The following is an 18,853-nucleotide window of genomic DNA, read 5'->3' as shown; positions in this document are numbered from 1 at the left end:
TTGCAACTGTGTTTTGTAGTTTTCAGTACATAAGTCATTCACATCTTCATTTAAAATTATTCCTATGTATTTTATTCCGTTAGATTCCTCTGTGAATGATTTTTTTAAAATTTCCATTTGGAATATTATTTGGTAGTTTATAAAACAAACATTTTTGCATGTCAATCTCATAATTGCATTTGGCTGGATTCATTTCTGGGCTCTAGAAGTTTCCTTGTGGATGATTTGTGATTTTCTAAATAAAAGATCATGTTATTGCTGAATTCAGATAATTTTACTTCTTCCTAATTCATAAACCTCTTAGTTTTATTGACTAATTCCCTTATCAAGTACTTTAAGTACAATACTGTATAGCATTAGTGAAAACATTCATTCAATCTTTCAGCATTGAGTGTATGATTAGTTCTGTTTTTTAAATTTATTGAAGAATATCACTCACAGATAAACACACATAAACAATAAGTGTACAGTAATAGTTGTGAACTTACAAAAAAATCGTATATAACACCATGCAGGACTCTAGCACCTTACCTTACCAGTAATAACTTACATTGTGTTGAACTCTTTAAACAAATGATTAAAGAGAATTGTCATAACATCACTACTAATCAAAGCATTTTCCCACAAAGTCCCTATTATTATTATTATCTTTATATCATTTATATATGAACACACATGAACAATAAATGTATAGTAAAAGTTGTGAACTTACAAAGCAAACACAAATGACATCATCAAACATCAACAGTCCACTAACACCTTGCATTGTTGTTAGATGTTTCTTTCAAATAATGAAAGAATATTGTCAATATCTTACTACTAATTATAGTCCTTATCTTACATTTGGTGTATTTTTCCCTCAACACATCCTATTAATATTTTTAAGTTTATTTTTATGACAGACGTTATAAACTTATAAAACAATCATGCATATGTGCAGAATTCCCAAACAACACACCACACTCTGGTGAAACATTTATTACAAATAATAAAATATCATCTGATTGTTACCATATCCAAAATGTAGATTTGGCACACATTTTCAATACATTATCAACACAGTACATCTTTGGCATAGATGAAGGTATATTATATTATTACCGTTAACCACAGTCCATAGGTCACTCCAGTTTTATCTTCCCCTTGCTTCTCTACATTCCCACCACCATGCAATAATGATGTACATTTGCTCCAGTTAACAAAGGACACTCTTGCATCTGTACCATTAACCAGTAAAGCATTTCCTTCCATGATATTTCTTTCCAATAGCACAAGAGAACTTCTCTGGTTCATTCCAGTGACATTTTTGTTTCCCTGGCTATTTGTGCATAATACAAAATTTGTGTATTCTGGAAACTCAGTGAGTTGAAACAGATATGTAACCACAGTTTGGATGATGTATTTCATAGCTACGTGGGTGTTTCCAATTCTTCAGAAAAACATGGTCTGAAAGTGACAGAAAAATAGAATGTTGAGATGGTTAGAAGACAAAAGGAGATGAAACCTCAGACCTTCCATGCAGTACTCATATTCCATCCATTTGCTTCCCTTGGAACCTCAAGTTTTAGCCATGGGAGATGGAGTCATTACTCTTATGTTTGACATATACACACTTTGACATTGGCTACATTATAATGATATGTTATAACAGGTAAGGGTTCTGTTACTGGTTTCTTCTGTATGTTAGTTTCCATAGTGTTCCCTGGATCTCTATGAGTTTATTCTGACTTCTTCACTGTTTACAAATATTCATCAATTGAAAGGGCTCATCATTTCTAAGTTTCAAAATGTTGAACCCCAGTAAATTATTATTGAATTTACATGATATAATACATTAGGAAGAACAGAGCTCAATCTAAATGATTCTTCTCTTCTTTCTACATAACATACCTTTTAAATTTTGAAGAAAGCAATCATGCCTCCGTTTTCTCCAGATAGAAAATGACAGTATTTTTCTCTCTAACCCAGTGTTTTTCCCTCACTCAATTCATGGATGTGTCTTTACTTGAAATCTAAATTATAATGACTTTCTTCAAGTATTCCCTTTATACTAAACTCAAAAATGCACTTAATTTTCACCAAAAAAAGCATTGGGATGACATCATATTGAGCCATTTATAGATTTTTCAATAATAAAATCTGATTTCCATTTGACATATTTATACTCTCAGTTCAGCACATATTTTTAGGGATTCAAAGAGGATTAAAATTTCATAGATAATGTCCAGGAATATTTTTTCCAGGATAAAAATAGGAGGAGGAGGAACATGGAAGTAAATAGACATCTAATGGAGGAGGCAAGATGGTCGCTGAGTGAACTTGCCTTTGCGGTCGGTCCCGGGAGGAGACGGTTGGGCGCGGCTATAGGCTCTCCAAGGCCAGGCTTTTTCAGGATTTTTGGAGGGCACAAATGCCTGGACATCGACTGGGTGGAATGGTAATGGAGAGGATTGGTCTAGTAGATATAATTTGGATTCTGTTGCCCGTAGGTGAGACCCACGCACGGGCTCCTCCCTCTTGGGGGTGGGGGGAACTGCGGTCCAGCCCGGCAGCACCGATTTTAGACGGCTCTGAGCTGTTAAGGAGTTCGCGAGTTCTGGGCGAGCTTTGGGCTGGTTGATGCGATGGGTCGCCTTTGCAGATCGATTTGGGAAGATAGACGGTGTTTTGTTGTGAAGCGGGAGAAACTTGTGATTGTGAACATAAACAATAGCACTTCCGCCTGAAGCCCCACCCCCAAAAGCCCGGGAGCCGGTCTCCGACCCAAATAAGCTGTAGGCAATAAAGAGACATAATCGGAAAGTTGTTTTAGGCTGCGACAAGGGAGGGGGACACGTCTGGAAGCCGATTAGGGAATATTTTGCGAAGCTTGGGAATTCCGGTTTTCGAATCTGTTTTCAGCATCACAGGCCGGGCTCCAGATCTATACTAGCAAAGTGGCTGCGGTGTAGAGGCGCCCTCTAGTGGCAGTGGTTTGGAATCACAGGACGGGAGCTGTCCAAAAGCTGAAGTGAGATATACTAATGAGCCCAGCTAAGTAAATGAATTGCAGGGTTCAGTCATAATATAGAGTTTGCGGATCTGACTTCCCCCATAAGGCTGGCACCCAGCTGTGGGGATCCCTAAGAGCTGTGTTACACTGTGAGGCTCCCAGGCTTCCTGTAGACCAGATTGGAGGTTGCCAGGTCTGAATTCCCTAAAATCTGGTGGCCCACACCACAGAGACTCACATCTCTTGAGTCCTCAATATCTCAGACTTTCCATCCCTGAATCCATCACGCACTGAGGTCCATCTGAGGTCCTTAAATGCCCTACCCTTCAACGTTGGCGTTTTTTCTTTATCGTTTCATTTTGTTTTGTTTCTATTTTCATTTTGACTTATTCTTTACTTTTTTCAATTTCCTGATTGCTAACACCGCATTATCCCCTAGTCTTCTCTCACAGCATATCCCCCAAAGTCTTTCTTTTACTCAGTTATTTAAGGTTTTTTTTCATGGTAGGTGCTGTGTAGTGGGTGTTTTAATTCTGGGTCGTGCATATCTGTTTTTTTTTCTTTCCCCTACCTGTTCCCCACACTTTGCCCACACCCTTTTACTTTCTTCCTCTCGTCCCTTCCCCCCACTTTCTTTTTTTTTCTTTCTTTCTTTTTTTTCTGTTTTCTCTCTCCCTCTTGTCCCTCATATTCTACTTAATTTATTTTAAATCAATTATACAATAGGTGTGGCAGGAAACACCTCATATTCCCTGGGTTTTCTCATCCTCCACTGCCTCATTTCTGTGTGAATTGATTTAGGCTACCTACACTATCCTCTTTCCCCTACATCTTGATATCCGCCACCATCTACTGGCTCTCCTATATTCCACCTCCCACCTCCCTTTCTTCGATCCACGAAGGGTCTAAGTCTTAATTTCTAATACCTATGTTTTGTTTTCTGTCTGTTATCCACTCTTGAAGCTATTACCTTTCTTTTCTCTTCCACTCTCTCATGAAATCAATAGCTTTTTAGCTCATACCATATTCCTCCCATATTCAATCATCTACCTCATAATAGGTACTCTACCTACTGCTATAACTCTACACAATTTACATGAATCTAACCTCCATCCTCCCAGATCTCATATTCTTGCTTTGGTTAACATATATCACCAATACTACTTTACACTTTTCCCTTGCTTACACAATTGCCTTTCCCCAACACTAATACTTTCCTTTAAAGTGAACTTAACCAACAACAAGAAACTAGAATAAGAAGAAAAAAGTGACAAAGAGAAGATATAACACCTATGCAATAAGACATAATGGACAAAGGGTATGGGGAAAGGCAGGAAGAGATGAGAGGTGGAGGCGTCTTTGGGACATGGAGCTGCCCTGGATGGTGCTTCAGAGGTAATCACCAGACATTGTAAATCCTCACAGGGCCCACTTGATGGAATAGAGGAGAGTATGGGCCATGATGTGAAGCAATGTATATGAGGTGCAGAGGTGCCCAAAGATGTACTTACCAAATCCAATGGATGTGTCATGATGATGGGAACGAGTGTTGTTGGGGGGGGGAGATGGGGGGTGGGGGGTGGGGTTGAATGGGACCTCACATATATATTTTTAATGTAATATTATTACAAAGTCAATAAAAAATAAAAAAAAATAAAAAAAAATAACAGCTAATTAACCTCCAATAGCAGACAAAGAAACTAAGGAACTGATTAAATCCGTCAAGATAAAGAGATGACCAGAAAGCAACAAAAATCTACAAACCAAACCATTAATCAGGAAAACATGGCTGAATCCAATCAACAAACCAATAATCAAAAGGGGAGCAAAACTTGGCACAAGCAATGAAAGATCTCAGAACATTTATCACCGAAAAATTTGACAAAGTAATGAAAGAGGTTAACAACATGAAGACATCACTTGGAGGGGAAATTGCAGACATACGCAAAAACATAACAGATATGATGGGAATGAACACCACAGTTCAAGAAATAAAAAATACACTTGCAGCAAATATCAGCAGACTAGAAGAGACAGAGCAGAGAATTAGTGATGTGGAAGACAGTACATCAGAAATCAAACAGATAGTAGAAGGGGTCAATAAGAAGATAGAAAAAATCCAATTAGGACTTAGGGACCTGAATGACAATGCAAAACGCTCAAACATACTTATTATAGGCATTCCAGAAGGTGAAGAGAAGGGAAAGGGGTCAGAAGGAGTGTTGCAGGAAATAATGGCTGAAAACTTCCCAAATCTACTGAAAGAGACAGATGTACATATCCAAGAAGCACAACGCACTCCACTAGTCATAAACCCCAACAGGCCCACGCCAAGACATATACTTGTCAAATTATCCAATGCTCAAGACAAAGAGAAAATCCTAAAAGCAGCAAGAGAAAAGAAAACCATCACATACAAGGGAAGCTCAATTAGATTAAGTGCTGATTTCTCATCTGAAACGATGGAGGCAAGAAGGCAGTGGTATGATATAGTCAAGGTACTAAAGGAAAAAAATTTCCAACCAAGAATACTCTATCCAGCTAAACTAGCATTCAAACATGATGGAGAGTTCAAAATATTCGCAGACAAACAGAAACTGAAAGAGTATACCAACAAGAAACCTCCCATTCAAGAAATTCTAAAGGGAGTTCTACAGGAAGAAAGGAAAAAACAGGAAAGGCAGAGTTGGAGGAGAGTATAAGACCAGCAACAACAACAAAAAAGACAAAAAAAAATATACAAACAAAATATGACAAAAACAAATCCAATCAAAATATGGCTAACACAAATAATTCCTTGATAGTAATAACACTGAATGTCAATGAATTAAACTCACCTATCAAAAGATTCAGACTGGGACATTGGATAAGGAAATATGACCCATCCATATGCTGTCTACAAGAGACACATCTTAGACACAGAGACGCATGGAGATTGAAAGTGAATGGCTGGAAAACAATCATACAAGCTAACAATAACCAAAAACAGGCAGGAGTAGCTATATTAATATCAGACAAAATAGATTTTAAATGTGAAACAATTGTGAGAGACAAAGAAGGATACTACATTTTAGTGAAAGGGAAAATCTGTCAAGAAGATCGAACAATCATAAATATTTATGCCCCTAACAAGGGTGCCTCTAAATACGTCAGGCAAAAGCTGGAAAAACTAAGTGAAACAATAGATACATCTACAATTATAGTGGGGGATTTTAATACAACACTATCAACTCTGGACAGAACATCTCAAAAGAGAATCACCAAAGAAACAAAAATCTGAATACTATATTAGAGGAGCTGGATCTAATAGACAAATATAGATCGCTACACCCAAACACAGCAGGATAGACATTTTTCTCAAGTGCACATGTATCATTCTCCAAGATAGATCATATGCTAGGCCACAAAGAAAGGCTGAATGAATTCAGAAAGATTGAAATCATACAAAACATTATCTCTGACCACAGTGGAGTCATGCTGGAGATTTGCAAGGGACAGAAGCCCAGATTTCACACCACAATTTGGAAATTAAACAGCACACTCTTAGAAAAACAGTGGGTCAAAGAGGAAATCTCAAAAGAAATCAATGACTACCTTGAAACAAATGATAATGATAACATAACATACCAAAATTTATGGGATGCAGCAAAAGCAGTACTGAGAGGAAAGTTTATAGCCATAAATTCATATATCAAAAAAGAAGAAAGAGCAAAAATTGAAGATCTAACTGCACATTTGAAGGAATTAGAAAAACAACAACAAAGTAACCCATCAGGAAGAAGAAGGAAGGAAATAACAAAGATAAGAGCAGAACTAAATGAAATAGAAAATAAGAAAGCACTTGAACAGATAAACAAGACCAAGAGCTGGTTTTTTGAGATTAACAAAATTGACAAACCTTTAGCGACAGTAACAAAAAAAAAAGGGGGGGGGGGAAGATGCAAATACACAAAATAAGAAATGAGAAAGGCAATATCACCACTGACCCCACAGAAATAAAGACTATCATAAGAGGATATTTTGAAAAACTATATTCCAACAAAAATGACAATCTCGAGGAAATGGACAAATTCCTAGAAACACATAAGCAGCCCATATTGACAAAAGAAGAAATTGATGATCTTAACAAACCAAACACAAGCAGAGGGATAGAATCAGTTATTAAAAATCTCCCAACTAAGAAGAGCCCAGGGCCAGATGGCTTCACAGGCGAATTCTACAAAGCATTCCGGAAAGAACTGACACCAATCCTGCTGAAACTATTCCAAAAAATCGAAACAGAAAGAACATTACCCAACTCCTTCTATGATGCCAACATTAGCCTAGTACCAAAGCCAAACAAAGACATCACAAGAAAGGAAAATTACAGACCAATTTCTCTAATGAACCTAGACGCAAAAAAACTTAACAAAATACTTGGTAATCGTATTCAACAACACATTAAACGAATTATACACCATGACCAAGTGGGATTCACCCCAGGTATGCAAGGATGGTTCAACATAAGAAAATCAATCAACATAATACACTATATAAACAGATTGAAGGAAAAAAAACCACATGATTATATCTATTGATGCAGAAAAAGCATTTGGCAAAATACAGCACCCTTTCTTGATAAAAACACTCCAAAAGATTGTAATACAAGGAAATTTTTTGAACATGATAAAGAGTATATATGAAAAACCTAAAGCCAATATTGTCTACAATGGAGAAATTCTAGACTCCTTCCCTCTAAACTCAGGAACAAGACAAGGAGGCCCACTGTCTCCGCTCCTATTTAACATTGTCTTAGAAGTACTTGCTCGAGCACTGAGGCAAGAACCAGAAATAAAAGGCATTCAAATTGGAAAGGAAGAAGTCAAAATGTCATTATTTGCAGATGACATGATCCTATACATAGAAAACCCTGAGAGATCTACAACGAAGATTCTAGAACTCATAAATGAGTTTAGTAAAGTTGTAGGTTATAAGATCAATGCGCAAAAATCAGTAGCATTTCTGTACACCAATAATGAGCAAGATCAGGAGGAAATCAAGAAACAAATACCATTCACAATAGTAAATAAAAAAATCAAATACTTAGGAATAAATTTAACTAAAGAGGTAAAGAACTTATACACCGAGAACTATACAAGATTGTTCAAGGAAATCAAAGAAGACCTAAATAAATGGAAGACAATTTCTTGTTCATGGATAGGAAGACTGAACATTATTAAGATGTCTATCCTACCAAAACTGATATACACATTCAATGCAATCCCAATAAAAATCAACATAGCCTTCTTTAAGGAACTAGAAAAACTAACTATGAAATTTATTTGGAAAGGAAAGAGACCCCGAATAGCCAAAGACATACTGAAAAAGAAAAACGAAATTGGAGGAATCACACCACCTGACTTCAAAACATACTACAAAGCTATGGTAGTGAAAACAGCATGGTATTGGCATAAGGAGAGACACATAGACCAATGGAATCGAATTGAAAGCTCTGATATAGAACCTCACATATACAGCCACATAATATTCGATAAAGCCACCAAACCCTCTCAACTGGGAGAGAGTGGCCTATTCAACAAATGGTGTCTGGAGAACTGGATAGCCATATGTAGAAGAATGAAAGAGGATTACCATCTCACACCTTATACAAAGATCGACTCAAGATGGATCAAAGACCTAAATATAAGAGGCAAGACCATAAAAACATTAGAAAGCAGTGTAGGGAAACATCTACAGGACCTTGTAATAGGAAATGGATTTATGAATATCTCACCAAAAGCACGAGCAGCAAAAGAACTTATCTATAAATGAGACTTCCTCAAAATTAAAGTCTTTTGCACCTCAAACGAGTTTCTCAAGAAAGTAAAAAGGGAGCCCACACATTGGGAGAAAATATTTGGCAACCATATATCTGATAAGAGACTTATAACTTGCATATATAAAGAACTCCTATATCTTGAAAATAAAAAGATAAACAACCCATTTAAAAAATGGGAAAAAGACTTAAACAGACACTTCTCCAAAGAAGAAATACAAATGGCAAAAAAGCACATGAAAAAATGTTCCAAATCTCTAGCTATCAGGGAAATGCAAATCAAAACCACAATGAGATACCATCTTCCCCCCTAAGATTGGGAGCTATGAAAACAACAGAAGAATACAAGTGCTTGAGAGGATGTGAAGAAAGGGGAACACTCATCCACTGCTGGTGGGAATGCAGAAGGATCCAACCATTCTGGAGGACAGTATGCCGGTTTCTCAAAAAACTAGCCATAGATTTGCCATATGACCCAGCAATACCACTGCTGGGTATATACCCAGCAGAACTGAAAACAAGGATGCAAACCGATATATGTACACCAATGTTCATAGCAGCACTGTTCACTATCACCAAAAGTTGGAATCAACCCAATGCCCATCAACAGATGAGTGGATCAATAAAATGTGGTATATACACACAATGGACTACTACTCGGCTGTAAGAACAAACACACTACAAACACATGTGATAACATGGATGAATCTTGAGAACCTTATGTTGAGTGAAGCAACCCAGACATTGAAGGACAAATACTACATGACCTCAATGATTTGAAATAACCAAGCTGCCCTAGATAGCAAGAGACTGAACGATAGGCTTACAGGAAATCGGAGGGTGGAGGAAGGATGTGAGCCGATGTCTGCAGGGTTGGAATTTAAGACGAGATGGTGGTAAGTATGAACACAAAGAAGAGATAAAAGGGGGGCAAGGGGTTGCCTTTGGTTGGGGCTTTGCGGGTTTGAGGGAGGCTGGGGATGGGTGGATGGGTAACATTGCCCAAAGGTGGGTGGAGGGAGGGGTAGCATACGAACACAGGAGAGGGTCAGGTGTTGGTGGAGAGTAGAATGCCGAGAAAATCATATCAAAATATAATAAAGGGGGTTACCTGTTTAGAATGCTCGGAGGGGAGGGTCTGATGCAGGACAGTCTCCTGGGGAATGTCTAAATGCTCATTCTGCCAGAGTGGGTGACACCATGGGGTAGAAACCCAAGTAGTGAGAGTGGGGGTGGACCCACATCCTGGGGAGGACTAATGCCATCAAATAGAGGGAACTGTATCCCTCGAAAGAAAGGGTGGCTCCCAGGGCATTGGGGTAGTTGAGCAAGTTAGGCCCTGAACACTATTCCATCTATATCTGGAAGTGGCTCCTCGGGAAACGGAGGTTGGCTGTCACTGTGGGCAACAAGGTGGAAGGGAAAATGGACGTTAAATGTGTGTAACCAAGGTAAATGGGGGGTAAGAGAGGAGTTTCGTGAGAGTACACAAGGATGGATATAAAACATGTAATATTACACCATAACATATTGGAGATGACAGACTGATAATGTAAACCATAATGTAAAACATAGGATAACTAAGAATGTAAAAAACTGTGTATCCTAAAATATGCACCACGATGTAAGCACAGATGTCACCTTGTTTGAAAGCTATTGTCTCAGACTCTGTACATCACGTTAAGTAAATATGATGTGAATAGGGCGTAAGAGTATCGCTGTGGAAGGGAAAAGGTTTTGTGGTGGATGTATGGGAGTGCTGTATACTATATATATGCATTTCTGTGGTCTAGGGCTCCTGAGAAGAGAAGCTCAATAATTGGGTGTGGGGGGGGGGAAAGATAGGATGTAGAATTTTTTCCAAGTCAACACGTATTCTTTATCTAACCTTTAAACCCATCGCTATTTGCCATTTCCTAGTAAAGACCCTGACATTATATTGGGCTTCAAATTTCAGGGAATTCTGGATCACAGAGAGGTTCAACAAAGACAATGGAAGAATACTGGTATGGGATACCATTGACAGGGGATATATGGCTGACAGGGAGCTGTACAGAACATATGTCCAGGGTGCATGGCAATGTTTGGATATACCCATAGTGGCAACAATTAAAAACCACAGCAGGGGGGGTACTGGGTTCCTGGCCAGTGGTGCTCTGTCGTGGTCCCTAGGGGAGCAGCGACAGTCTCCCAGGTGCAGCGGCGGGGACCGGGAGGGAGTGAGGGTTCAACAGTGAGCCCATAACGCTAATGACTATGCTTGGGAGCTGATAAGCCTAAAATAAGAACAAGGCCTAGAGCAGCATTGTGCCTGGGAATTTCCTCCTGTCAGCCTTCATGTTACTCAAATGTGGCCAGTCTCGAATCCAAACTCAGCATGTAAATGCAATGCCTTCCCCCCAGCGTGGGACATGACACCCGGGGATGAGTCTCCCTGGCACCGAGGGACCACTATCAACTACCAACTGATGATGCAACTGGAAAATGACCTCATACGGAAGGTTCAACGCGGATCAGTGGAATATCCCTTTCTACATAAAATAACATGACTTTAAAATGCTGTTTGACCTAATGTAAGGGGGAAATGGAAAGGAGAAATGAGTTTATATGGCTATGAGTCTCTAAAAAAGAGTCTGGAGGCTGTCAGAAGGATTGCCCTTATGCACAACTGAGCAGAGTCAGAGAGACAGATAAAGCAGATACAACCCCCAGATATCGGTTCCTTCAAGGGCTAAAGAGACCCATGGGAGTTATGGTCATGGCCGATGGGGTTAACTACCAGGTCAGATGGCCCCTCTTTGGAACTGGTGTTTATGTGTGACGAATCTGGACTCAGATGGGATCTCTCTTCATAAGACTTTAATGCTAATGTGCTGGAGGTGCAGTTAGTATCGGGGTTTAAGATATAGTTAGGGGATTTGAATCTCTGGACTGACAATGTGATAGCCAGGTCCTGAGCCTCAACAGACTCCAGCACCTACAATCTGACTTATTGGGCTCACCACACTCAGCTAAGATGGAGTTGAAGAAGGACAACCACCACACCATGGAGCCTAGAGTGATTACAACTGAAAGTGGGAGGATTGCATCCAGCATCCATGTGGAATCTGAGCCTCCTCTTGACATAGAGGTGCAATGGACACAACCAATCCAATGTCCACATAGAAAAGTTGGCATTGGATTGAGAAAAGTGGACATGATGGCTGATGGGTATGGGGAAAGACAGAAAGAGATGAGAGGTGGAGGCGTCCTTGGGACATGGAGCTGCCCTGGATGGTGCTTCAGGGGCAATCACCAGATATTGTAAATCCTCACAAGGCCCACTGGATGGAATGGGGGAGAGTATGAACCATGATGTGGACCATTGACCATGAGGTGCAGAGGTGCCCAAAGATGTACTTGCCAAATGAGGTGGATGTGTCATGATGATGGGAAGGAGTGTTGCTGGGGTGGGGGGAGAGGTGGGGTGGGGGTGGTAGGGTTGAATGGGACCTCATATATATATATTTTTAATGTAATATTATTACAAAGTCAATAAAAAATATATAGATAACAAAAAATAAAAAATAAATAAATAAATAGACATCTAAAGGTATATGGCAGAACAGAAACGTTCGCCATCCCTCACTGGTGACATGCTCTAAAAAACATCGTTTCTTAAGAGCCATTGTACCAACTATGTATATTTGAAAGGAAGTGAGAAATTCGTTGGGAATTTTGAAGTAGAATATCCCTTTCTACAAATAAAACACTCAAAATCTAAATACATATGGCATAGACCATTGAGTCTCCATGATGGCATTCCATTTGCCTTTGAATTTTGCATAGTAGAGGAACAAAGATGCGCTCCAAGTCATATACCATAAATAAGGACACTACAGAAAGGTTAGACCTACAAATTGAAAATGATTTATACTTGACCTCAACTGCTGAAATTCTCAAAATGGGGATGAATTCTTAGAGTAAGAGAAAAGGATCCCAGTGAGTGGAATACCACTCATAAGTCCAGTTTCAAAATACACCATGAGGTCATTCAGTAAAGTGTCAGAACAATCAAGTATGAGTAGTTGATTGACTTCACAGAAAAAGTACAACTTTGTACAAAAAGTCAATGCAAAACCACTAATTTTTGTAAAAATTTCAAGATCTCTCAATACCCAGGATGAACCAGAAGGAGGACACAGAGCCTGGGGTTCATGGTGACTGTGCTTCAGGGGTGACAGATGGTGAAGAAGTGGTCATAGTCCATTGCAATCAAGAGTAAGTTATCTAATATTGCAAAAATTAATGAAAAATATATCTGGTTCAGACTGTTTTCATAGGTTAGGATTTTACTTTCTGTCCAGATGTTAACAGCATTTTTTGATCAGTAGTGGGGATGAATTAGGTATCGCTAAAAGACAGATTAGAGGGGAAGAAGTACATGAGAGTGTGGAGTTGAGGGTTTGAGATAATGGCCAGGATGATGAGCAGGTTCCCATAAGGTGACCAGGTACATGGATACAAATGCAGCCAACCTATTTATCACAAAAGAGACAGGCAAATTCCTAGAGAAACTGTGGCCTTTGCAAAAACGGTGCTGGAACAATGGGGCACACACATGCAAAACATGAACTTAGGCACAGATTGTATGTAATTCATACAAATTAAAAGTAAATGACTCATACAAAATAAAAGTAAAATGCAAAGTAAAACTTCTAGGAAAAATACACAAAACATAGGGGCCCATGACTTGATATTGACTTTTTAGGAATAGAATGATCCAAGTTAGAAGAAAACTTATGTGTTGGATTTATTCAAATGTAAAACTTCTGCACTGGGAAAAACATTGATAAAGGATTGAAAAGAAGATTCAGAAAATTGGAAAAAACATTTGCAAATCACACCTGAGAAATGATTTGTTCCAAATATTCAAAGAACTATCCACATCCCAAAATAAGAGCAAACACTTAATTGTAAAGTTCTGAACAGAATCTAAAGCTTAAAGAAAAAAACAAAAAACTCTTCATACATAAGCATACCCAAAGAAGCCCAACATCATTTGTCATTAGGGAATTGCAAAATTTAAATCACAATTATATATCATCGCATGCTTTTAAAGGACTAAAAACCTAAATATTAACAATACTATTTAGTGGTGAGAGTGTGGAGCAATGCAACTCTCATTCATTTTTAGTGAAAACAGAAAAAGTTGCAAACAGAAGATAGTTTAGCAGTTTCTTGTAAAATCAAGTATAGTTTTACCATGCAATCCAGCAATTGTGATCCCTTGTATATATGTGGTGATTTGAAAACTTAAGTCCACACACACTCACACAAAGCACATCACTGTTAATGGCAGCTGTATTTATAATCTCAAACATCTGAAATGAACAAAGATAACTTTCAATAGGAGAATAGATACAACACTGTGGTATGTCCATTCACTGACATAGTAATCAGTGATAGAAATGTTCCATCCAACCACTGAAGGCCAGGAGCACTCTCAAATGACCAATGTTATATGAAAGAAACCATTCTAAAAATGCAATATGAATTATAGCAATTAGATGACATTCTGGATAAGGCAAAAATATGAGGCGATAGAATGATCAATTGTTGCCAGGAGATTGGCAAGAGGGAAGGAGGATTGAGTAGATAAAATGCAGAGGAATTTTTAAATGGATGAATCTACTTTGTACAATAGTGTTAATGTTAATTGTAGACAAACTACATCAGGCAATTGTTAAAACACACCAACTTTGAAAAGACAAAGAATGAACCATCTGTATGCAAATAAAAATTATTTTACAAGTTTAAGAGAATCCAAGGATAGAATGAAAATTTGCAAAATTAGCTATGTGTATTAGAATTGTGTGCCATACCCTTTTAGGAGGGTTTGGAGAAAAAGTGCTGAAAGAAATAATATTGGATATGAATGGAGTCTATAAAATGAAGTAAAAGCTAATTTGTATAAATAATTTACTGTAGTGATAATGGTATATCCCATCTGGGTATGGATTAACAATTCTAATAATTCTATGCATGTATGCTGAAATCAAGGAATTAATAAATGGAAGACTGATGTGAGAATAGATACTCACTGTGAAGGAGGAGGTTATAGATAAGCAAGGGGAGGAGGCTAAAATATTCACATATATATTCACATATAAATATGTGATAATGGTATAGAAATATACACTTCAGTATAAACTTATTTGTAGATGAATATAGATAGAGAGGCTTATATGTAGATCTATTCGTAGACAAGTATACATACCCAACTCAATACACACGTAAGTTTCTTTATATTGTCCACAGAGAAGACCTAGATGCCCCAGTAGCAAGGAGAACAGATAATGTCCAAACCTTAGAATTTAACATTATCCAATGAGTCTTCTTGTGAAAGAGCTAAAACTAGATTTTTCCTCCAAAACCCCATAAAACAATCTAACCAGGAGGAGAACATCAAAATCCAACTGAGGGACACTTTACAACATACACAGCCTGCACTCTTCAAAATTACTCAGGATGTCAAAAACAAGGAGAGTACGGAAATGAAGGGGCTAAGAATTCATGACAACTAAATTTGGTATTCTGGATTGCAGATGTTAATAGGGGGAAATAGGTGTTTTGTATATGGGAACTCTCTCCTATAATCGCATTTTTTCTGTAAATATAAAACTGATCAAAAAGATTAAATTTATTAAAAAGGAAAAATATTCATGAAATGCAAAAACTTAGGACACAGCCAACTCTTACCTTCATTTCACATGCAACTACATGTCTTGCAAAAGAATATCACAGTGCTGTAAATATTACCTTTTTACCCACTAAACAAGAATATTGAAACCAGTTTCACAGACTCATTGAAAGAATTAAATAAAGTAATGAACATAAAATGTTGGACATTGTGCCCAGTATCAATAGAGAATATTTTATGCATTATGACTCAACCCACACAGATTCATCCCCCCATCTCCAACCCCACGTTCACTGTGCTATTTCGATTCCTCATCATCAGTGTGGGGTTTTGACAACAGCATTAGTCACATTGTCCTGAAGTGAGCTTTCCACTGGACAAGACTTTTCATGAACATACCTTCAATAAGTCCTGCACTGACTCTCCAATAACTTCAAACATAAATATCCATCTTGTGCCGAAAACACAAGAATCTCTGTTATCTGGCTGCAGCCAAACTGGACAGGCTCATCTTCCACTTCCCCATCCTGTCCCTCATTATTCATCAGATATTAAGAACTATATTTTATACCTCAACACATATTATGGTTATATTTTGGCCTCATTTGTGACCCTTAAATCTCTTCTTTTTGTGCTTCAACTACCGTCTCCTACTGCCTAATAACTCTATTTCCACCTTCCAGATTTCTAGCTGGTTATATCAAGGAACAGGAGAATGTCTTATGAATCTTGAAAGAGATACAATTGGCCTTTATCTTAAAATCACACAAAGTGATAGTAAGTTTGGCATTCTCTATCCAATGTATACGATATGATATGAGGTGGGTGTACTGGAACTTGGCAGTCATTTATCCCTTCTTCTGCTTTGCATTCCTGTACTCAAAGGATGGTGAACTAAAAGGGACAATGATTTAAGCAAAACTCATGGCAACAGTGTCATTCTACCTGGAATCAGAAAATCAAACATGTTTAAAGAGCCAACAATTTTGGTATATTCTTCTTATTTATAAAATAATCCTGACAATAGAAAATTTCAGTGTTTTGTATTTTGAAATACTTGAAAGGCATACCTCTAATTTCTCAAACTATATTCAGAGTACATGATTAATAAACTTCTTACCATTCTAATAGAGATTTTTATAAAGCTTTAGATTAAATAAATGATTAAAAAATAAGGGCTATATGGGAACTTCTTATATTTTTCAATGTAGCATTTTGTAGTTTCTATAAATCTTTTAAAAAATCAATTAAAAATCTACTAAAAAATCATAAGGGATTACTGTATGTCCCATCACTTACCACTCCCACACTTTCCCACATTAATATTTTTCATTTGTGTGGTACACTTGTTAACAATTGATCTACACATATTGAAGCATTGCTATTAGAGTTTATACTCTGCCACATTCATTGCTATGGATTATGACTAAAGGTATTATGGCCTACATCCATCATTGCAGTACCATGCAGGACAAATCCAATGTCCTAAAAATGACCCCATGTTACACCTATCCTTCCCTCTCCCTCCCTGCAGAAACTCTGGTGACCACTACCTTTCTATTAATAATAAAACTCTTCTATTCCTGGAGTAATAGTAAATGTATAAAGAATGTTAAAAAATCTAGTTTAGTCCATTGTTCCCTGAATCTCAGCAGAGTTGCAACACTCCCTCCAGACTTATTCAGGACAACTAATAAGGAGATGATGATGGACAATGCTGATCCCAAGGAACAGAGAGTGTCTGAGACTCCAAGCAGGATAATTCCATCCATTTGCCCCATGAAATATAAGCCCCTTCTCAATTAGAAACAGAGTGAGCATCAGCATCCATAAATACTCAAGACTGAAGAATGAACAGTGGACAAATAGAAATGTCTTTTCAAAATGAGAATATGCCTAAATAAAAGTTTGCATAGAGATAAAATATTTTATGCAAGACTTGATTGCATAAACACAGATCTTCCAGACTAGTTATCTGGGAATTGATATGTAAATATCATGTGTGAGACCAAGAATGGCACTATTTCCATTGGATAAATATACACAACTTGTATATATATAATCATGACTCACAATATATGGTTTGCACTCACCATTAAAGACAGTGGCTCAGGGAGATTTGGACAATTTAAGTGGTTTATGTGATGAAGATTTTGTTTAGAATCATAATTCAAGAAATGTCCATTGAGTTGGATCTCAATTGTAATGGAGAGATTAACAAAAAAATGACACCCTGAGGATTTTTAGTTTTCAAATTAAGGCCCAATAAAAAATGAGAAATTTTCAAGGAAAGCATAAGTGAAAGGTCTTTTTTTCTGAAAACTACAGTCAGATGTGGGGATGACTGAAAATTAGAAACTGATTTTGTGGGTTGATAAATTACAAAATTAGATGCATTAACAGCTTGACAAATAATATGAAGTGATTAAAAATGAATGACCAAATCACCTTTATTTCCCAAAATTCAACACTACCTCAGAGCAATTACTAATCCGAAAGTGCCACTCTGGTTTGCCAGTCAAAGTGATGGATCTGAATCAGCTGATGAATGAATAATTACCCTTTTTCAATCTTACAGAAAATACAGTAAGTCTACACATAATCTTTGATATGATTTACTAATATCTGGCATTAACAGGTTAAAAAGTCACAGTTGAAAATGTACAAAATACCCACATTGTTTTTTAATCAATTTTATTGAAATGTATGAAAAAACCATACTATTAATCATTATCAATTGAGACAACTAGAAAAGACCTTGAATAAAAGGAGATAATGGTAATTACAAATGAGTTAATATGGCTTAGAGTCTTCAAAAAAGAGTTTCAGGAGATCATTAGAACGGTCATTCTTGCACGCATCTCAGTAGGTTCCAAGAGCCAGTGAAAGCAGATGCAAACCCAGGTACATGTGCTCCTGAGATCTACAGAGTCACAAGTTCTACGATAATGGCAGATGGCTCTGGAGTTCAGTGCCTTGTCATTGAGCCCTACTTTGGAATGCATGTTCCTGAGTGTGATAGAGATGAACTCAAATGTGACCTCTCTACACATGTCTCTTCTTTCACATTTACTGAACCTGTTGTTGGCACTAGGGATGGTGCATACTCAGGAGACTTTAATCCCTGGACTGGTCATGTGCCAGGTGGAACCTGAGCCTCAGCAGAGTTGTAACTCCTACTCCCTAGTTCATTGGACTTGCCCAAGTCAGTTAACAAGAATGTGAGTTTGATCAATCAACACACCAGGGAGCCAAGAGTGCCTACAACTGAAAATAGAAGAATCATATCCATCAACCATGGAACGTAAACTCCCTCTTGACTTAGAGGTGGAGTGGACATCACCTTCCCAGGGTCCACAGGATG

This window comes from Dasypus novemcinctus, chromosome 30 (genome assembly GCF_030445035.2).
Source record: "Dasypus novemcinctus isolate mDasNov1 chromosome 30, mDasNov1.1.hap2, whole genome shotgun sequence".
NCBI classification, from domain to species: domain Eukaryota; kingdom Metazoa; phylum Chordata; class Mammalia; order Cingulata; family Dasypodidae; genus Dasypus; species Dasypus novemcinctus.
The sequence above is the reverse complement of the archived record's forward strand: the minus strand, read 5'-3'. Positions refer to the sequence as shown.